General features: G+C 44.5%; 1 pseudogene; it reads left to right on the top strand.

Annotated features, from left to right (window-relative positions):
- Positions 1-2,101: 2,101 nt before the first annotated feature.
- The window catches only part of LOC117042578, a 45,410-nt pseudogene continuing 24,203 nt past the window's right edge, over positions 2,102-23,308 (top strand).

Genomic DNA, 23,308 nt, shown 5'->3' with positions numbered 1-23,308 from the left:
ATGATGATTATTTAAATTGTGAATAGGATTCATGCTGTCTTGACCTAGAATAAAGATGGACCCAGGGTGTAGCTAAGGATTTACAAGGTCCAATGGTTGTTTTTTTTTAAAATATAATTTATTATATTTTCCAATTAAACAAATTAATTCAAACAAAAACACATATATACATACATACTTATATCCTCGTGAGTTCCAATGGTTTAAATGCACAGGAGTCTAGCTATCGCCTCTGAGGAAATCAGCTTTGACACCACAATATCTTAATTAAATTCTAGCGCATATTGACCCTAGGCATTTAAGAAACTAGGAAATAAAATGAAAACTCCAAGAAAAAGTGGAAACACAGTTTCCTGTGGGTTTAGCTTAGGGGATAGTTGAGAGATGAATTTGGATTCCAGTAGATAGGATCCAGAAAAATCCAGATGGTAGGAACAGGTTAAAAAATGCCACTTTGTTTTCTAAGCTTTCTAAGACAAAGACATTATCAGCATTTTTTTCTTCACTTGTTCCAGAGTCTAGACCCGTGGTTCTCAACGTGGGGCACACGCCCCACATGGGGGCAATTCGAGAATGAGTTATTAACCTTTTAGGCTTCCTCCATGTGAATAGGAGTTCATTTTTTGAATAATAATTACATGTCACAGGGGGAGGGGGCACCAGGATTTTAGAGATGCTTAGGTGGCGCTAGAGATGTAAAATTTCCAGAAATTTTGAAGCTCAGAAAAAACCCTGGGTTTTTTCAGGGGGAAACGGAAATTTTGGGGAAAATTGAAAAAAAATATGCTACATTAGCACTTCTTTTTTCTTTTCCAGATTGAAAGTCATTCTGTTACTTTAGAAACAGAAAATATAACTATGGACAATTTTAATGGGCATAAAATTATCACAACTAGCATATTAAAAAATATAGTGTATCCAAACAATTATTACAAACAGAATTTACTTTTAAAGTAATATTTATTTCTAACAAATGGAGCAACAATCTCCGAACTGTTTACTAATTTATGTGGAACAAAAACAACTCCACAAAACAATTTTTCAAAAGCCAGAAGTAACAATCCTCTCCACAGTATTAAAAAAAAAAACATTCTCATAAAAAGAACTGAAGAAGGAAGTGGGACTAAGTTTCAATGAATGAGCATGAAATTTAATCAGAATCATTTTCTGAGCTGTAATTAAGTATATACTTTCAGGCCCTTTTTGTTGCTCTATATTTTCATCCAGTGCTTTGAGGCCTAGTGAAGAGGACCAGAACCAATGCATACCACACGCATGCAAAAACAAAACTGAAACCTTTTTTCTTTTCTGGTGACAACAGCACCTCCTAAAGGAAGAAATGTATCTTGTTCTTGCATTGGAGAGTTCAGATTTTAACCTAGGACTTGCTTGTCCTCACAAAAATTAAAATAATCTGATACCATATATATATATTTTAGAACTGATTTATAAAATATTTGAACCCCTTATCTTAAAATATTTTATTCATCATGTTAAAATAAAACATTCCATAATCTATTTTTTATTTTTCCATTTTTTTTGGTGGGGGGGGGGAATGAAAAAGGCTTCAGGAAATAAACTGGTGGAAAACCAGTTTTCTTCCAATTTTTTCTGGTTTTTTCCCCCCGGCCTTCACATCTCTAGGTGGGGCACGGCCAAAAAAAGTTGGGAACCAGTGATCTAGGCAGAGACAGCTTTTTCTGCCCCCACTAACAAAAAAATCTCTTTCCACCCAGCTTTTTCAATGCTTAAATCTCAGCTCCTTTTAGCCCTTTGTCCAGCGCGCTGTGTGTGTGTCTGTGTGTGAGTGAGAGAGAGAGACCATCACTTCCGGTTCCCACTCGAACGCAGGGAGGAGTCTTACGGGTTTGCTGTACAACCCAATAGCTCTACGGCTCAATCTCAATCTCTCTCTCTCTCTCTCTCTCTCTCTCTCTGCGTTCGAAAACGAACCCGAAGTTGCGATTGAGGCACTTGAAATGCGTGGAAAAGAGGAGATTGAGTGGCGAGAGACGGTTTCCGGCCAGGGTTTGGGATTCCTAGAGGGGCAGGAGGTTTTGTGTTTTTTTTGGTTTTTTGCATAGGGGAGGAAGGGGGTCACAGTCCCTCCCTTTCTTTTTCGCAGGGAAGGAAATCGTCTTCTCAGCGAGGGGGGAGGAGGCTGATGCCTGGAGAGGTCAAACAGGTAAAAGGGGGAAGAGGGGAGGATAATTCTATTTTTATTTTTATTTTTTGGAATGGGAAAGGAAGGATCCACGGGAGAAGGTCGGGGTGGGGGGTTGCTAATCCATGCAAAGGAGCTGCAAAGTGGAGGCCAGGCGGATGCATGGCTTTCTGTTGCACGAAATCCTTTGAAGCCCCCCCCCCCACCGCCCCCAAATCCCAGAGCACAGACGACACAGGTTGGGGGGGGGGAAGCAAGCGCCTGGATGCAGAGGAAACAGCCTTGCCCAGAGTGAGATGGATGCAGCAGGAGCAGGGCTGCTCCTGCCTCCCCTTCCCCACAAAAATAAAGAGGGACCCCCATCTCAAAGAATCCAGACTTATCCAGCTGCAGCCAGCACTGAGTCCCTTCCAACAGTCCTATGGGGTTTTCCTCAATGCAGAGAATATGGCGTGGTTGGGAAAGGGGAAGGTTGGAGGGCTCTGCTGCTTTCCTGTTATGAAATCCTAGAATCTTAGAGCTGCTAGGGACCCCCCAAGGGTCATCTAGTCCAACCCCCTGCAGTGCAGGAAACTCATCTGAAGCCTCCATAATAGATAGCCATCCAACCTCTGCTTAAAAACCTCTGGGGAAGGAGACTAAAAGCTAATGAAAGTATTAAAAGCTAATAATGTGGTATAATGTGGGACGCGGGTGGCGCTGTGGGTTAAACCACAGAGCTTAGGGCTTGCCGATCGGAAGGTCAGCAGTTCGAATCCCCAGGATGGGGCGAGCTCCCGTTGCTCGGTCCCAGCTCCTGCCCACCTAGCAGTTCAAGAGCATGTCAAAGTGCAAGTAGATAAATAGGTACCACTCCGGCAGGAAGGTAAATGGCGTTTCCGTGCGCTGCTCTGGTTCGCCAGAAGCGGCTTAGTCATGCTGGCCACGTGACCCGGAAGCTGTACGCCGGCTCCCTCAGACAATAAAGCGAGATGAGCGCTGCAACCCCAGAGTCGTCTGCGACTGGACTTAATGGTCATGGGCCCCTTTATCTTTACCCAGTGGTCCCCAAACTAAGGCCCGGGGGCCGGATGCGGCCAAATCGCCTTCTAAATCCAGCCCGTGGACAGTCTGGGAATCAGCCTGTTTTACATGAGTAGAATGTGTCCTTTTATTTAAAATGCATCTCTGGGTTATTTGTGGGGCATAGGAATTCATTCATATATATTTTTCAAAATGTAGTCCGGCCCCCCACAAGGTCTGAGGGACAGTGGACCCTGCTGAAAAAGTTTGCTGACCCCTGCCTTTACCTTTAATGTGGTATAGTTTATTTTGGATATTTGGTTGGTTTGTTTTCAGGTGTGTTATTTTCATATTAGGTGAACTGCTCTTTGCTTTTTTCCTTGGCCCGAAAATAAAATAAAATAAAATAAAATAAAATAAAGGAGCCTGGTCGGCTTCCTTCCTGCTAAGCGGGGGGTGGGGTGGCATTTGGAACTGACTAGCATCCTGAGAACCAGGCTGTCAGTGGCCTTGTTAGAAAGGCTGGAGGAATTAAACAATATTTGCTTCCCTCCTCACCTGGAGTTTGGAAGGTGTTTCTGCAGGTGTTTGATGGAGGGAACTGGTGGGTTGGTCTGGGCTTCTCTTGCAGGACTGGCTCCGAGCAGAATGGTGCTGAGTTGAAGGGTCCTTCTCTTCTGGGGCTGCCACTACCACCCTCTCCGGTAACACACAAATTCTTCTTCTTTGGCGATCACTCATAGCCGAGAAAGATGGTTTTCCACAAACACGGTCTTAACAGTGAGTCCGTAAGTGACTGTGGAGACCAATTCTGGATCCACACGTCCTTCCACAGTGGGGACATGGGTTTCCAGGTAGGAGTTGATAAGGGTGAAGGTTTGCCAAGCGTGCCTTCCTCTTAGCACGTTTCTCCCTTGCTTCCTGAGTTCGAGTGTCTTCAAAGCCCATGGCACCTTTGGTAAAGGCTGTTCTCCAATTGGAGCACTCGTAGCCCAGTGTTTCCCAATTGCTGGTGTTTATACCACATTTTTTTAAAAATTGCCTTGAGACAGTCTCTAAACCTCTTTTGTTGACCAACAGCATTACCCTTTCCATTTTTAAGTTCGGAATAGAGTAGTTGCTTTGGAAGACGACAATCAGGCATCCGCACAGCATGACCAGTCTGTTAGCAAACGTCCCGCTAGGGCAAGTTGTGACACTGACCCCCCCCCCCCCCAGGTAGGGACGAAGCCTGGGTGCACTCCTGGCTACTCGAGTCCAGGGGCACATTGATATGTGTGAAGAACAACACACACAAGCCATTAAGGCTAAACTATTTTATTGTAGATAAGATGCAGAGTGTGTCTCTGCTTGCCAGCTGAGTAAGTCAGAGCTGTGCATCTGCGTGTCCAGCATTTCTCGAGCCAGAAGTGAAAGTAAAGGTACAATAACATCACATGTGTGAGAAAGCGGATAGGACTGGTGGCTTTCTCACAGGATAAAAACAGACACCTATTCACGTCGGCCTTGCTGCTGCTTTTGCAGCTCAGCGTGTAATAATATCCTGACACAGTCCAACAAAGTTGATGTTGAAGAATCATTGCTTCAACACTGGTGATATTTGCTTCTTCCAGGACACTGGCATTAGTTCGCCTGTCTTCCTAAGTGATGTGTAAAAAAAAATTCTGAGACACCGTTGACAGAAATACACACACACACACAGAGAGAGAGCAGTCCCCACTACTTCTTAAATGAAATTTGCATCCTGGTAAATTGTCAGCAGAATTGCAGATGAAAAAGACATGCCGACTTTTACATGCCTCGGGAGGCATGCCTAAAACTTTGTTGTGGTTCAGTCGTTCAGTCGTGTCCAACTCTTCGTGACCCCATGGACCAGAGCACGCCAGGCACCCCTATTCTTCACTGCCTCTCGCAGTTTGGCCAAACTCATGCTAGTCGCTTCGAGAACACTGTCCAACCATCTCATCCTCTGTCGTCCCCTTCTCCTTGTGCCCTCCATTTTTCCCAACATCAGGGTCTTTTCCAGGGAGTCTTCTCTTCTCATGAGGTGGCCAAAGTACTGGAGCCTCAACTTCAGGATCTGTCCTAGTGAGCACTCAGGGCTGATTTCTTTGAGAATGGATAGGTTTGATCTTCTTGCAGTCCATGGGACTCTCAAGAGTCTCCTCCAGCACCATAATTCAAAACTAAAACTACGAGTCCGGAATCTTTGGGTCTACAGCGAAGGTAGAAAGTGTGGGATGATTTCAGTCAAGTCCAACATTCTAAGGGAGGACCAACTGCCACATTGTGTTAGTTAGTTTTGGTCTGTTGGTCGGTTAGGCTGCTGCTGCTTAAAGATGTGTTGAGAGACTCACTAATATAGTTTATATAGTTTATATCTTTTGTTCTGTAACCTAAATATGTACATGAATGAATCTGTCAGTAAATTACTTTAGAATCATAGAATCCTAGAGTTGGAAGAGACCACAAGGGCCATCCAGTCCAAGCCCCTGCCAAGCAGGAAACACCATCAAAGCATTCCTGACAGATGGCTGTCAAGCCTCCGCTTAAAGACCTCCAAAGAAGGAGACTCCACCACACTCCTTGGCAGCAAATTCCACCGTCAAACAGCTCTTACTGTCAGGAAGTTCTTCCTAATGTTTAGGTGGAATCTTCTTTCTTGTAGTTTGAATCCATTGCCCCGTGTCCACTTCTCTGGAGCAGCAAAAAACAACCTTTCTCCCTCCTCTATATGACATCCTTTACTTTGGTTATTAATCAGATTCATGTGGATCTTTATTTTGAGGGGATAAAGGAATTGATGATCAAGATAAAAAACCTGGAATTTGAAGCATGGGAAGCCTTAAATAAAATTTAAAATAATAATTCGGTTGATTTGGAACCTTTCTTGTTTTAATGCTAATTGGAGAAATAATTTGGAATGTAATTTGGAATGTTTCATATGATTTTGTTGTATTGGAAACTTTAATAAATATGATTTGGGGGAAAAAGACAATCAAGAAAAGGACGAAAGACTCAAACGAGTCAGCAGCCGTTTGCCGCTGTGCAGGTTTAAATAAAGAACGTTTAACTCTGCAACTATATTATATAAACGTTCCCACAGAAAGTAGAAACTATTGGCTGAGGGTTCAAGGTACAGTCTCACAAGAGTTTTGTAAGGTGGGGCCCGTATGACAGCTCGGGTTGGTTTAGGGTTGAGGTTGGGGTTGGGGCAGCTAAACCTCTCTCAGACCAGCCCACCTTACCAGGTTGTTGTCGTTATGTTTATTTGTACTCCACTTTTTCTCCCGACAGAGACTCAAGGCGGCTTACGGATAAAATAAGAACAGCGAAAAGCAGTCAGTTTCCAAAAGCCCGTTGGGACAAGAAAGTCTTGGCCTGCCGGCGGAAAGACACCAAGGAGCGAGCTTCTCTGGCTTCTCTAGGGAGGCAATTGTAAAGTGGGGGAGCAGCCACCAAGAAGGCCCTCTCCCGTGTCCCCACCCAATGTGCCTGGGAGGGTAGCGGGACAGAGAAAAAGGGCCTCCACTGCAGATCTCAAAACCCAGGTAGGTTCTCAGGAGAGAATACAGTCTTTAACATAGCTTGCTTTGAATTGTGCCTGGAGGCAGACGGCTAGCCGGTGGAGTTGTTGCAACAAGGGTGTCTAATGCTCCACATAACCAGCCCTGGTTAACAATCTGACTGCAGTTACAGGTGGGTAGCCGTGTTGGTCTGCCATAGTCAAAACAAAATAAAAAAAATTCTTTCCGGTAGCACCTTAGAGCACTTTAGAGACCAACTAAGTTTGTCTTGGTATGAGCTTTCGTGTGCATGCACACGAAAGATCATACCAAGAACAAACTTAGTTGGTCTCTAAGGTGCTACTGGAAAGAATTTTTATTTTATTTTAATCTGACTGCAGTTCATTTGAACCAGCTGAAGTTTCTGAGCACTTTCCCAAGGCAGCCCCACATAGAGCCCCACACACAGAAACCCAACACTTGTTATCCTTTGAATTAGAATCGTAGAAACGTAGAGTTGGAAGAGACCCCGAGGATCATGTAGTCTGACCCCCTACAATGCAGGAACGTGTAGCTATCCCGTATGGGGATTGAACCTGCAACATTGGCGTGAGTGTGGCTGGGATTTCTGCTGGAGCCATTATTATTATTATTATTATTATTATTATTATTATTATTATTTCTACGCCACCCATCTGGCTGGGTTTCCCAAGCCACTCTGGGTGGCTTCCGACAAATATAAAAGTGTAATAAAACATCGAACATTTAAAACTTCCCTGTACAGGGCTGCCTTCAGATGTCTTCTAAAAGTCGGATAGTTGTTTATTTCCTTGACATCTGACGGGAGGGCATTCCACAGGGTGGGCACCACTACTGAGAATGCCCTGTGCCTGGTTCCCTGTAACCTCACTTCTCGTAGGGAGGGAACCACCAGAAGGCCCTTGGAGCTAGATCTCAGTGTCTGGGCTGAGGGATGGGGGTGGAGACGCTCCTTCAAATATACTGGGCTGAGGAGGAGAAGAAGAAGAGAAGAGTTCGGTTTTGATATCCTGCTTTGATGTTTCGTTCTTTTGGTGTGATTGGTGGGCTACTTAAAAATGAGGCTGCAGTTTAGATTTAATTTTAAATTGTATTTTAATCTGTGTATTTTAATTAATTGTTTTATGTTTTTGTTGTGATTTTGTTGGTGTTAGCCGCCCTGAGCCCGGTTTGGCGGGGAAGGGCGGGGTATAAATAAAATATTATTATTATTATTATTATTATTATTATTATTATTATTATCATCATCATCATCATCACTACCCGAAGGGGTCTCAAAGCGGCTAACATTCTCCTTTCCCTTCCTCCTCCACAACAAAGACTCTGTGAGGTGAGTGGGGCTGAGAGACTTCAGAGAAGTGTGACTAGGCCAAGGTCACCCAGCAGCTGCATGTGGAGGAGCGGAGACGTGAACCCAGTTCACCAGATTACGAGTCTACCACTCTTAACCACTACACCACACGAGGCCACTTAGGGCTTTCAAGGTCAGCACCAACACTTCGAATTGTGCTCGGAAACGTACTGGGAGCCAATGTAGGTCTTTTTAGGACCGGTGTTATGTGGTCTCGTGAATGTCATGAATAGCAGTTATGCTTTTGCTTCCTCAGGAAATCTGAGCTCATCTCCTGCTTTGGGGCGGGGGGGGGGGAGATGTTTGCACAGGACGCACAAGGCCATAAGATATATTACGAGATTATTTATTTGTAGGTATGCATTTTTAACTTCAATTTATCTACTCTCTTACTGGGTAAGAGAGGCAACTGAGAACATAAAACAGCTCTAAAACAAAAGCAGGGAGCACCTTAAAAACATAGAAGAGCAGTCCTAAACTAAAAATGTCAGGTGATCTAAAGAGAAGAAGAAGAAGAAGAGTTTGGATTTGATATCCCACTTTATCACTACCCTAAGGAGTCTCAAAGTGGCTAACATTCTCTTTTCCCTCCCCACCCCACAACAAACTCTGTGAGGTGAGTGGGGCTGAGAGACTTCAAAGAAGTGTGGCTAGCCCAAGGTGACCCATCAGCTGCGTGTGGAGGCGCAGAGACGCGAACCCTGTTCACCAGAGTACGAGTCTACCACTCTTAACCACTACACCACACTGGCTCACCACAGAGGCTGTGTGTATACCTAATTCAGGGCTCGCTAATCTGATGCCCACAGGTGGCACTTGTGAAAGTCAAATTTGATGCCCCCAGAATGAAACACAGTCTCCACATTCCCAGCTAAAAACACTGAAATTTAGATAACAGTCTTCTCTTTTCTCCTAAGAAGTTAGTCTGTTCTACCCTTTCAGAGTTTTACTCCTTTACCCTCCTCCCGATAAAAAATTCCTCATAAACCCACACATGTGAAAGGGAGAGGTGTGCTTGGGAGATAATGAGAGGTATCAAGAGGGACCAGAAAGGAATTTATGTTATTGTCTTCATACAGTAGCATGATCAATTTATTCAGCAGGGCATAGAAAGAGGAAGAGAGAGAACTCTGGAGATGATAAATAAAGAGTAGCAGGCTTGAACACCTAACAGGTTTTCATGTTCATTTCTTATTTCCCCAAACAGGTCAAAAGCAGGACAAATAAAATTATAGGAAATCATAAGTGGTGTCAGCAGAAGAAGGAAGAAAACAGACATCTAGAAATCCAAGGATATCTTTGAGGCACAAAGGAAACCAGAGAGAGATACAGTGAGAGAAATCCTTCCCAGTGGAATATGACAAAGGGACAATAAGCAAGGGAAAGAGTCCTGGGGTGGAGAGGGGGAATATTACAAAATAAACCAAATTTAAATAAATATTGCGGAGCCCCCATCGGGGGAGAAGCCGTATAAATGCAAGGAGTGCAGGAAGAGATTGCTAAGGGAGCACATATTGAACATCAAATAGCCAGCACAGGGATGAAACCATATAAATACATGTGGAGTTTTGCTCATAGCAGAAGCCTTACTACACATGAAGGAACCCACAAAGGAGAGAAGTCGCATGAATGCATGCAGTGTGGAAAGAGTTTCAGTTTCATGGGAAACCTTAGTACACATGAAAGAACCCACACGGGAGACAAACCGTATACATGCACGGAGTGTGGAAAGAGCTTCAGTCAGAGTGGACACCTAAGTTTACATCAAAGAACCCACACGGGGGAGAAGCCGTATGAATGCATGCAGTGTGGAAAGAGCTTCAGTTACATTGGAAACCTTATTTCACATGAAAGAACCCACACTGGAGAAAAACCCTATATATGCACAGTGTGCGGAAGGAGGTTCAGTCAGAGTGGACACCTTACTTTGCATCAGAGAACTCACACAGGGGAGAAACCATACGAATGCCGTGAATGTGGAAAGAGGTTCAGTCAGAGTGGCCTCCTAACTTCGCACCAGAGAACCCACACAGGGGAGAAACCATACGAATGCAAAGAGTGTGGAAAGAGATTCAGTCAGAGTGGACACCTTCGTTTACATCAGAGAACCCACACAGGGGAGAAACCATACGAATGTCACGAATGTGGAAAGAGCTTCAGTCAAAATGGACGCTTAACTTCACATCAAAGAACACACACAGGAGAGAAACCATATCAGTGCATGGAGTGTGGAAAGCGCTTCAGTCAAACTGGGCACCTTACTTCACATCAGAGAATCCATAAACGGGAGAAGCCGCACAAATGTCTGGAGTGTGGAAAGGGTTTCATGGACAATGGAGCACTTGCTAAACATCAAAGAATCCACACAGAAGAAAAACCACACACGTGTTTGGAGTGTGGAAAGAGCTTCACTCGAAAGGCAAACTTCAGTTCGCATGAAAAAATCCACACAGGGGAGAAACCATACAAATGTCTGGAGTGTGGAAAGAGTTTTAATTCTCGTAGGAGTCTTACTTTACATCAGAAAAACAACACGGGAGAGAAACCCTGTACATGCGCTGAGTGTGGAAAGAGTTTCAGTACAAGCTGTAAACTTACTTCACATCAAAGAACCCATACAGTGGATCAGCCATATGAAATAGCATGGAATTTGCAACAACTTGAATTAGAATGAAATGTGTTGACCCACGGATTGAAAGTTCCACTCTCCCTGGAATCAGAGAATTGTAGTGTTGGAAGGGCCCCCCCCAGGGTCATCTAGTCCAATGTCTTGCTCTTTCCTCTCCCCCGCCTTTGTTTTTGTCTCATTTTGTTTATTACAGAAATTTATGGAATAAGCAATGCGTACTAATATTTTTGTTATATGTATTATTGAAAAATTGTAATAAACGGGTGGGGGAGCCCAGTTTTTTTCCATGATGGGCTTGACCGTTATGGATGTCCCATCACAATGAGGCCCTTACTATCTATCATATAAAGAGAGAGACAGCAGAATTGATCACTCTGTGGTTAAAGCTTCTGTCCAGGCCTTATTAAGCCTATGGTCTCTTCCAGATGTCTTGCTTATTCCGATTATTCCGCATTCATCCGCAGTTGAAGCATGGCGGTTAGACTAAATCTAGTGTCATTGGGCATTCATTCTTATTTGTTTACAGGGCAGTCGTATCACTATACTTATCTGCTGATATGGCGTCAAATCATTCATATCTTTCCGAATCACAAAAGGGCCATTTAAACACCCACAAACACCTATACCCGCCAGTGGTTTGTTGTGCTGTTGTGGATGTCCTGTGTTCTTCCACTTCCACAAAGAAAAAGGAGCAAGCCTGGACCACCTAACCAGAATACCCCATTTTCTCCAGCGTAATTCAGTTCAGAGAGCTGGTGAAGAACCCAGGAGCTCCCTTGACGGAAGTGCCAAGCAGTGCGTTCCAACCCCCTGGCCTTTCCCAACACAAGCCAAGTCTCAAAGCGTCTCTCTGCTGTCAACAATAAAATCTTTATAACAAACTGCTCGGCAAATTAAAGGACCGATGTGCCAATTAATCTCTGTCTAGACTGAAAAGGAACTATGTGACCTGGTAGAAATCCAGATCTACTGAGTGCCAGCTTTTAGTCTAAGCACATCAAATATCAAAGTAAAGGATGTTTCGATGAAAACAGCTGTATGTGTAGCCTTCATATTAGAACGATTGCTTTTCCCCCCTGTGTACAGATCTCCTACAAATCGGATAGCTTTCCTTTCGTCTAAAAGAGATATTTTCCTCTGGCAATTGTGAAGATGACCAATCATTTTGAATGTGTATTGTAAAAATTTCCTCTTCAGAGGGGAGACGGGGTATAGATGTTGCCACCTTTGGGGGCACCAACTCAGTCTTCTCTTGTTGATAGAATCAGGCCTGCGCCTAGGGAATTATTTGTTTTCTTTTGTGCTGATTTGCTAGGTGGCATTTTCTGTATGAGTTTGGGAAACGTACATTTTTCTCCTTTGTAATCTTGAATTGTGTTTGCTTAAGTAAAGAAACATGCTAAATAAAACGACGAGGCTGCAAGTCTTCCCTGAACCCTAAATATTCTCTGTGCTGATATGGAGGGGGGGGGGAGTATAAACACACATCGCTAATTCTAATTTGGTGAGTGGCCCCTGGGTCCCGTGTCAAGGTATTCTTGCGGCCTATTTGGTGTGAGGGGTTGGACTGCCCTGCTTTGAATTAAAAAGCCCCCCCCCAAAGCTGCAAACCTTCCACACAGGGGAATTGTTCCATCTCTTTGATTATTTTGGGTCACCTGAGCTATACTTGCACACTCTATGCCAGGGGTGGCCAACTCCCAAGAGACTGCGGTCTACTCACAGAGTTAAAAAAACTGGCAGTGATCTACCCCCTTTTGGGGGGTTCAGGTCAAAGTTGTTGAACTTTATTTATGCAATGCAATAAAATCAACAGGCAAGCTCATAGATCCTGAACTGATGCAATATGGGCAGGCCAATGGAATAATGAAAGAGCAATTAACAAAAAATTGATATAAAACTGGGAAAACAAGAAGGGGGGGGGGAATAGAATATGTAGTAAGGTAAAGGTATCCCTGACCATTAGGTCCAGTCGCAGACGACTCTGGGGTTGCAACGCTCAAGGGAGCCGCCGTTTGTCCGCAGACAGCTTCCGGGTCATGTGGTCAGCACGACCCAGGACAGCACATGGAAATGCCATGTACCTTCCTGCCAAGAAAACCCTAATTTCTTGCCTGAAATCAAACACAGCATCCCCATGAGCTCATGGAATGGTGGATAGAATAAAAGGTGGGGACCATGATCCCTAGCTATCAGGACCAGTGGTCAGGGATGATGGGAATTGTAGTCCAAAACGTCTGGAGGGCCGGAGTTTGGGGATGCCTGCCTTAAAGCCAAAGTAAAAAGGAAATATGGCACCAGCTATACCTCCCATATGGGGGAGGCTGCTCTTGAGGTGTTGTGGTCTTAAAGAAGAGAAGAAGAGTTTGGATTTTGATATCCTGCTTTATCACTACCCGAAGGAGTCTCGAAGCGGCTCACATTCTCCTTTCCCTTCCTCCCCCACAACAAACACTCTGTGAGGTGAGTGGGGCTGAGAGACTTCAAAGAAGTGTGACTAGCCCAAGGTCACCCAGCAGCTGCATGTGGAGGAGTGGGGATGTGAACCCGGTTCACCAGATTACAAGTCTACCACTCTTAACCACTACACCACACTGGCTCTCCCAGTACAGTGTCTTTATAGGTCAAAACCAGCCCGGAAACTAATGCAGCCGGGCCAGGATTGGTGCCATGTGTTCCTGCTGTTTGGCCCGCTCTCACTCAGATAAATTGCCCCCACCTCACTGAACAACCCTTTACTCGAAGGTTTCTTTCCCTTTCCCCTTAAACTTCTAGCCCAGAGTATCCTGCGGGGGGGGGATCTTTGTGAGGGGGGTAACTAGTAAGTCGGAGCCTCAGACAGGTTTTCTTTAAATAAACAATAAAGATCTATTTAAGGCACGATAGTAAATAACAGAAATGGATTCAACTCAGGTTACTTTAGGAATACAGCGTGGTTTCACTTTAATTCATTCTCAGTCGTTTTTATGTTAAGGTTTGGTTCCTTTATAGGATGATACTTTCTTTCAGTTATCCACCCGCTTTAACAATCCTGCTCCTGGGGTACCAGTACTTTAAGTAATAGACCAAAGGGCTCTCCACGCCCCACCCTTCACTGGGTTTGGGAGTGTCTTCTTTTCCTTAGAAAAATCTCTGCCCTCCAGACTATGACTGACTTCTAGATTGTAGGCAAAGCTTCCGTCAGTCAGAACTAGAGATGTAAAATTTCCGGAAATTTTGAAGCTCGGAAAAAACCCCCGGTTTTTTTCTGATTTTTTTCGGGGGGGAAACAGAAATTTTCGGGGGGAATTGAAAAAAATGCTACATTAGCACTTTTTTTTTCTTTTCCAGATTGAAAGTCACTCTGTTACTTTAGAAACATAAAATATAACTATGGACAATTTTAATGGGCATAAAATTATCACAACTGGCATATTAAAAATATAGTGTATCCAAATAATTACCCGGTATTACAAACAAAATTTACTTTTTAAAAAAAAAATATATTTGTATTTGTAACAAATGGAGCAACAATCTCCTGAACTGTTTACTAGTTTATGCGGAACAAAAAACAAAACAAAACCACAAAACAATTTTTAAAAATCCAGAAGTAACAATTATTCATATTTCCTCTCTACAGTATTTAAAAAACATTCTCATAAAAAGAACTGAAGAAGGAAGTGGGACTAAGTTTCAATGAATGGGCATGAAATTAAATCAGAATCATTTTCTGAGCTGTAATTAAGTATATACTTTCAGGCCCTTTTTGTTGCTCTATATTTTCTTCCCGTGCTTTGAGGCCTAGTGAAGAGGACCAGAACCAATGCATACCACACATATGCAAAAACAAAACTGAAACCTTTTTCTTTTCTGGTGACAACAGCACCTCCTAAAGGAAGAAATGTATCTTGTTCTTGCATTGGAGAGTTCAGTTTGTAACCTGGGATTTGCTTGTCCTCACAGAAATTAGAATAATCTGATATACCATACATTATTATTTTTTTTAGAAATGGTTTATAAAATATTTCAACCCCTTATCTTAAAATATTTTATTCATCATGTTAAAATAAAACATTCCATAATCTATTTTTTTTAGTTTTTCAAATTTTCCAATTTTTCAGAAAAAAACGAAAAAGGCTTCAGGGGGAAAAAATGTTTTTTTCCAAATTTTTCCGGTTTTTCCCCGGGCCTTCACATCTCTAGTCAGAACTGATCTCTGCATCCATTTTCTGCACCACATCTGCTTCAGGTAATAATCTAAAGTAAAGATCCAGACTACTTTGATACTGGAACCATATTGATATTTGTAATACCCCCCTCACTGAAGAAATTTGCAAAAATTAAGTTTCACCCCTAAAACGCCACACAGAATTGATTTTTATAGCAGACTTATCATTCTGACACACCTGACAGGCCTAATTCAGGAGAGAAAAAATCAATGGAGAAAGAGACCATACACACAGCAGAGTGAACAGTGTAGCTGGTGTGTTACACTTGATAACAGGCAGTGTTGGGAGAGGGGAACTTGCATGTTTTTACCGTAAATAAAGGATCAGAGAAAGGGAACTGTAGTTTCAAACAATAATAGGCAGCTCAGGAATTCTCTTCCCCCACATCTTTTAAAAAGAAAATGTGTTGTGCTTGCTTAGCTGAAAAGTCTATCATTAAAAATGTCTGACATAATAATATAGGATACTAGCTGCCCGGCCAGTGGTGGGTTTTTTTTTTTTTTTTTTTTTTTTGCTTTTTTAAATTCTGACCCCGAAAGTATTCTGGAAGCTCCTGTTTTCGTTCTTCCCTGTCCCTGTAGAGTAGGGGTCAGCAAGGGGCCGGGCCGGTGGTATTGATCACTTGGGACTGTGCGTGTTCATCATGCGAAGTTGCGGCGGCCATTTTAGGTGAGGGCACTGGCCACTTTATGGAGGCCTACTGCGGGCCCTGCTCTGGTTTTTTTTACTGTAAAAGCGCACCCCCCACACACAAACACCCCCCTCCTCACAGTTAACTGGCCCCATGCTCTACACCAGTGTTTTTCAACCTTTTTTGGGCAAAGGCACACTTGTTTCATGAAAAAAATCACGAGGCACACCACCATTAGAAAATGTTAAATTTTTTTAACTCTGTGCCTATATTGACTATATATAAAGTAATTCTCTTGAATAGGAATCAAATAAACACAAAGAAAGTATTTTATAATTACTTTATTATGAAATAGTAAGTAAACAGAAATATGAAAAATTATAAAATACTTTATTCAGTGCGCAACCAGGGCCTGTTTGGCTGAACACAAAGCTGATATTCTGGCTGGAATTTTTCCCACGGCACACCAGGCAACATCTCGCGGCACACTAGTGTGCCACGGAACAGTGGTTGAAAAACACTGCTCTACACCATTAAAAAGAGCATTCTCCCCCACCCCAGTCCCAAAATTACGCACCCCAGTGACAAAATCCCCTCAGAGCCGGTCTTACTCCCTGCGACCTCTCAGGCAGCCTTGGGCTTATTTCGCTCCCGCATTTTTTTCCTCCCCCCTCTCTTCCGCAACTGCCCTGCCTCCTGCTCCGTCTTTTCCCCACATTTCCACTAAGCAGTTTGTGTCAGAAAGTCCTTGGGTGCTTACAGATGGCAGTTATAAAATGGTGGACGGGGTTTTCTTTTTGGCGCAGGTCTGATGACGTCAACAGGCAATCCGCCTTTCTATTGGATGCTGTTGGAGTCTTCAGTTCTGTTGCTGGTGACACGTAGTGTGCGCGCCAATTTTTTTTTTGCCTTTATTCTATATTTTAGGCATGACAGGTGTGGTTTTTTAAAAAATTTATTATGCTAGATCCTTCCTCAATGGTCATGTTACGCTTTGTCCTAATTTGATGCTGTTTGGTGCAGCAGTTACGGAGCAAGGTGGTTACAGGTGGGTAGCCGTGTTGGTCTGCCATAGTCGAAACAAAATAAAAAATTCTTTCCAGTAGCACCTTAGAGACCAACTGAGTTTGTTCTTGGTATGCGCTTTCGTGTGCATGCACACTTCTTTGCAAGGTGGTGTTGCGCGTGCACGCAATGGAAACATTTTTATATATATAGATAGGCATTGAGGAGAATACTCATCATCACCACAATAGAACAATTTATTCTTTCCCTTTTTATTATCAGGGTTCTGTATTATTGAATGAGGTGCTTAAAAATAATCAGACTTGGATCTCAGTTTAAGATGAGGCAGCAGACATCTCACTAATCTTCTTGCCCTATGCATTGAAAGCTAACAAAAATTAAATAGGATTAAGCTCCCAAGTATCACACCAATATCACATTTACACATTTAGGGATTCTTTCCATTTTAATACCAGGCATACTCATCAAAGAGCAAGCACCGTTGTACACAAGGACACCTGCATGACTCAAGTAGAGTGCCAAGACTTTGTTGTGCTCCAGAAGTTAATTTTAGGACCAGCCTCACGACAAGTTGTACACACATCACTGTCCACATCCAATTCTAACTGTGCCGGAGATCACAATGCCTGCAGCGTCAGGAGATTCACTGCATTCCAACGGCGTATATTTCTATCTAAGATGCATGCGCACACAGAACAGACTGAGCACATACACCTGTGCATGTGTGAATGAACAGGCATAAAGTGTAAAAACTGTGCATAAATATTTTTTTGAGCAGGCATGCATCGCTTTTGTGGCTCAACATTTGTGTGAGAAGACAATCTCTGCTATGAACTTTAACAAGAACCGCGTGAGGACAAGACTAAGTGACTCTCACCTGCGTGACATTTTGCGAATAAAAACCACTGCCTATGAACCAGACCTAGCCTATGTGCTGCAGTCTGCCATAGTCGAAACAAAATAAAAAATTCCTACCAGTAGCACCTTAGAGACCAACTAAGTTTGTTCTTGGTATGAGCTTTCGTGTGCATGCACGAGGTATCTGAAGAAGTGTACACGCACACGAAAGCTCATACCAAGAACAAACTTAGTTGGTCTCTAAGGTGCTACTGGTAGGAATTTTTTATTCCTATTTTTTATTTTTATTTTGTTTTGAGATGGTTATCTGTCTGACATGCTTGGGGCAGGATATCACCTTGGGAAGGCCCTGCAGCCACGACTGTACTGCGAGCGCTCTAGTTGGACAACAGCCTTTACCAAAGGTGTCACGGGCTTTGAAGACACTCAAACTCAGGACGCAACATACTAAGAGGAAGGCACGCTTGGCAAATCCACACCGTGATCAACTCCGTCCTGGAAACCAATGTCCCCACTGTGGAAGGACATGTGGATCCAGAATTGCCCTCCACAGTCACTTACGGACTCACTGTTAAAACCGTGTTTATGGAAGACGATCTGACTCGCCAAAGAAGAAGAAGAAGACACCTCAGGAAGAACTTAGGAAGAACTTCCTGACAGTGAGAGCTTTTCGACAGTGGAATTTGCTGCCAAGGAGTGTGGTGGAGTCTCCTTCTTTGGAGGTCTTTAAGCAGAGGCTTGACAGCCATCTGTCAGGAATGCTTTGATGGTGCTTCCTGCTTGGCGGGGGTTGGACTGGATGGCCCTTGGGGTCTCTTCCAACTCTATGATTCTATGATTCAGGGGATTATGATGGGCTCACTCACCTCAACCCTTATGAGGTGCCACATGCCATTGGGTCCCACATGCCATTGGAACTGAGAAGATTGCTACAACGAATGTGATTTCTTATGAATTTCTCAAGTTTTCCCATTGAGTCAGTCCATAAGATACATTTATCAGTGAATTGCGAAATTTGGGAATGTGCAGCGGAGGCTCTTTGTCTTTGCCTCCTAGTCTTTGCCTCCTACCGGCTTCCAATTTCCCGGTAAGGCACAGGCGCAGAAGCAGGAAGACGGCAGGCAGGGAGAGGGTGGGGCGGTCTCCTGCCCTCGGCTTGCCAAGGGTTAAAAGGAGCAGAGCTGGATTGCTAGAGAGGACAGGAAGTGGAGGGCGAGGGAGGGCGTGGGGGGGGCAAGGTCCTCCAGAGCAGAAGCCCTTCCTGCAAGTAAAGAGGAAGCTGCTTTCTTCTCTCTGCTTTGCACAAACTTCCTCGGTGCCCCTCCTGGAATCTGGTGAGTCTCTTCTCTCTTCCCCCTTAGGGTGCAACTGGGAGGAGGGGGTCCCAGGGCTGCAAGGGAGGAGTCAAGCCCCCCCCCCCGGTTCAGCTCATGCAATGGGGGGGGGGAAGACCCCCAAGTCAGGGAGCAGAGGGTCCTGCCCCCAATTCCTCTCTGCCAAGCCAGGGAGGGGCTGAGTGTCCAGCAGGTCTGCAACTCTTGTTCTTCCTTTGGATCGAGATGCTGCCTTCCTTTTTGGGGAGGGGTCTTTGGGGCAGCAGAAACAGGGCATGCAAATAAGCCCCCTTCAGATTTAGGGGGAAAGTCGCATTTCATAACAGAGGTAAGCATCCAAGGGATCCGAGGAAGGAGAAGCCCTGTGGAGATACAGCCCCCCCCCCAAGTGTGGAGACTGGATGGGAGACCCTCTCCCACCATCTACCCATCCACTGCAATTCCCAGCGTTCCCTGGCAAGAAGTGTGGATTGCTGACCACTCTGAGAATTGCAGTCTTTGGGCAGCAGGACTGAAGGTGTCTCCTTGCAACTCTCAGCGCCCTGAACCAATTCTGGTTCCCAGGATTCTTGGGAGGAGTCACTAGGGCCGGGTGAGATCTGGTTTCCAACCTTGTGATGGATCAGCAGATAAACACCTGCCCCCTCCCAACTGAGCAAGTGCACAGAGTGCATCCAGTCTTGCTCAGCTAAATATTTTTAGGAAGACCCATGCCCCTCCTGCCCTGGCAAGGCACTGGGGTGAAGCTGCCACCACCTTCAGCATCCTGTGTGAATAGTAATGATAATAATAATAATAATAATAATAATAATAATAATAATAATAATAATAATAATATTTACCTGCCACCCATCTGAATGCCTTCAGATGTCTCCTAAAAGTTTTGTGGTTCTTTATTTCCTTGACATCTGATGGGACGGTGTTCCACAGGGAGGGCGCCACCACCGAGAAGGCCCTCAGCTTCCTTCCCTGTAACTTCTCTTCTTGCAGGGAGGGAACCGCCAGAAGACCCTCGGCTCTGGACCTCAGTGTCCGGGGTGAACAATGGGGGTGGAGACGCTCCTTCGGGTATACTGGGCCGAGGCCGTTAAGGGCTTTAAGGGTCAACACCAGCACTTTGAATTGTGCTCGGAAACGTACTGGGAGCCAATGTAGGTCGTTCAGGACCGGTGTTATATGGTCTCAGCGGCCACTCCCTGTCACCAGTCTAGCTGCCGCATTCTGGATTAGTTCTAGTTTCCGGGTCACCTTCAAAGGTAGCCCCACATAGAGCGCATTGCAGTAATCCAAGCGAGAGATAACTAGAGCATGCACCACTCTGGCAAGACAGACCGTGGGCAGGTAGGGTCTTAGCCTGCGTACCAGATGGAGCTGGTAGACAGCTGCCCTGGATATGGAATTGACCTGTGCCTCCATGGACAGCTGTGAGTCCCAAATGACGCCCAGGCTGCGCACCTGGTCCTTCAGGGGCACAGTTACCCCATTCAGGACCAGGGAGTCCTCCACACCAGCCCTCTCCCTGTTCCCGAATAACCGTACTTGTGTCTTGTCAGGATTCAACCTCAATCCGTTAACTGTCATCCATCCTCCAACCGCCTCCAGACACTCACACAGGACCTTCACCGCCTTCACTGGTTCTGATTTAAAAGAGAGGTAGAGCTGGGTATCATCCGCATACTGATGGACACCCAGCTGGAGTGGTACCTATTTATCTACTTGTATTTGACATGCTTTCGCACTACTAGTTTGAAAGGAGCAGGGACCGAGCAATGGGAGCTCACCCCGTTGGCGGGGTTTCAAACCACCGACCTTCTGATCAGCAAGCCCTAGGCTCTGTGGTTTAACCCACAGCACTAGAAAAGTTAGAAAAGCTTTAATTGCTACAAATGGTATAAGGAAACAGGATAAGGAATTAAGGGGAAGGATGGTGTTGACCTGGAGTGGTTGCAAAATTTCTGGTGTCTCCCCGAGTGCCACGTGCCCTTCTGCAAAGAGAGCTTCTCTAAAGAAAGCACAAGCAAAAAATCACTCAATTTTACATGAATAAGGAAAATGAGTAGGGGGCTAAGAAACAGCAGGAGCCAGATACTATTACCAACCTTATAGGGTCTCTCAGCAGATATCATGATGAGCAGAAAGAGGTTTTGGGCCCAGCCAGCTCAACTGCTAAGTCATCTCTTGCATTGAAACGTGGGGGCACCTACATGTAATAGCTACTTGGCTATTTTCTGCCCATGCTCTGGGGTTGCAGTTTTCAGGCTTGGGGACAGAATGGTGACTGGTTTTTCCACCAAGTTCTGTCCATAGGCCCACTGAGTTCAATGGAGTCTACTCTCAGGTCACTACTGTGCATACCATGCCAGCCTTACGAAGAGTGAGGCTCAAACAGATGAAATTGGAATCACTGGAAATGTTTAGAAATGGGGTTTCTATTGGGAAGGGGCTGCCCCATTTGTGCTTCTCCAGGGGCAGGAGAATATCTAGGGCAGGAGAATCCCTGCAGGGCCTCTGAGGCTCCCTTTGCTCCTTCCTCTCTCCCAGGACCCTGCAGCTTGTTGCGGCTTCTCGACTCCTCAGGAAGGACGAAACAGATGGATCCTGCAAAGCTAGTGAGGATGGAAGGGGGAAGATGGACTGTTGACCTGGTCAGGTTGTCTCCTGCATCCCTCCTCACAGCCTCCGAGCGTTCCCTCCCAGGGACTTCTGAGAGATCTGGTGAGTTCCAGGGGAGTGGAGATGGGGACATGGAGGGATGGAACCAGAGAGATATCAGGGCTTGCTCACCTTGGGGGTGGGAGGAAGCAGGCAGGCAGGCGGATGGAGATTGAGAAGGTGAGCACATTTTGGGGCTCCTCCACCTGCCTGCCTGTGCCTTTGTCACCTGCAGGCAATTTGAACTAGGAATACATCACAGCTCCCCGGCCACCACAACATATTGGCAGCTCAAAATGTCTGAAACCAGTACTGTGATTGAATGCTCTACCAATGTTAGACAAGTTACAGGTGGGTAGCCGTGTTGGTCTGCCATAGTCAAAACAAAATCGAAAATTCTTTCCTGTAGCACCTTAGAGACCAACTGAGTTTGTTCCTGGTATGAGCTTTCGTGTGCATGCACACTTCTTCAGATACACTGAAACAGAAGTCACCAGATCCTTAAATATAGTGAGGGAGTGGGGAGGGGTATTGCTCAGAAGGGTGGTGGGAATGGTTGATCAGCTGATAGGTGTGGAAAACCTGTTGACGACTCTTAATGGCTGTAATTAGTCTTGCAGGGAAAGGCAAGTGGTGAGATGGCTAAAGATAGCTTTGTTATGTATAATGAGATAAGAATCCAATGTCTTTGTTCAGACCAGGTTTCTCCGTGGTTTTAAGTTTGGTGATTAGTTGTAATTCAGCCACTTCTCTTTCCAGTCTATTTCTGAAATTTCTTTGTAGTAAGACAGCTACTTTGAGATCTTTTATAGAATGTCCTGGGAGATTGAAGTGTTCTCCTACTGGTTTCTCTGTCTTGTGATTCCTGATATCAGATTTATGTCCATTTATCCTTTGGCGTAGGGTTTGGCCTGTTTGTCCAATATAGAGAGCTGAAGTTTAGAACACTCTAAACTTGGAATACACACAAATATAAACAAATACACAATACAATCATACTATCACCACAATTTCAGACCAATTTAACATAAAACTCTGCTAATGTCAGGGAACAGAAAGATACAATTTTTCCCAAATAAGATCCACTTCTTCAACATCACCTTCCAGACACACTACTAGAGCCATTGCAATTCTCACTATCTTGACATCCTTCAGAACATTCTCCCTTTTTTTAAAAAAAAAACTTTTACATAGCAACTAATCTTTTCCAATATAACATTGTACAAGTGATCTAGGGTGTTTGGGTATAGCTATTTTCTCCTTACTGTTTTCTCTTTCCTAATGTTCCATTTCTCCATCCCAATTATATTACCAATTCCAACAGCCATATCAGAGACTAACTTCCCCTCCTCTTCTTTTTCCTGCATCCAAGCACCAGCCATTGATCCTCAGTACCTAATTTTCTACTTACCACCTCACCAAGTCTATCAGGACCTTGTGTCCAAGAATTAACTCACCACCACCAACCTATTTTTGACCCTCAGGAGGACTTAAGGTGGGAACAGGGCAGTAGGGAACAAATTCTGACAGAGTTGGGTTGTCAGACAGAATAGAACTTGGCCTATTTATCTCGCTTCAGAGCCATCGGTAGGTCACTCTCATCATCTCACACATGGCGGCCAGCTTAGCAAAATTGCTAACTCCTCACAACGGTGTTTCATTAGGACAATGGAGTTGAACCCTTGATGTGCTCATTCAAATAATGACAATTTTCAGGTTTCTTTTAGGTAACAACAAATTATGGACAGGAAATAGGAAAAACTCCTGTCTTTTTAAAACAATCTTTGAAGGGCTTACTATATATCTACCACCTCTGAAGCAGAGCCATCTTCAGGCCTCTCTCATTGTCTCATGCTTCCATGGCAACAACCTGGCGGTCCTCTCCATGGTTTGGACAATGGATTCACC

Source organism: Lacerta agilis, chromosome 2, assembly GCF_009819535.1.
Source record: "Lacerta agilis isolate rLacAgi1 chromosome 2, rLacAgi1.pri, whole genome shotgun sequence".
NCBI classification, from domain to species: domain Eukaryota; kingdom Metazoa; phylum Chordata; class Lepidosauria; order Squamata; family Lacertidae; genus Lacerta; species Lacerta agilis.
This window is presented reverse-complemented; position numbering and strand designations above follow the sequence as displayed.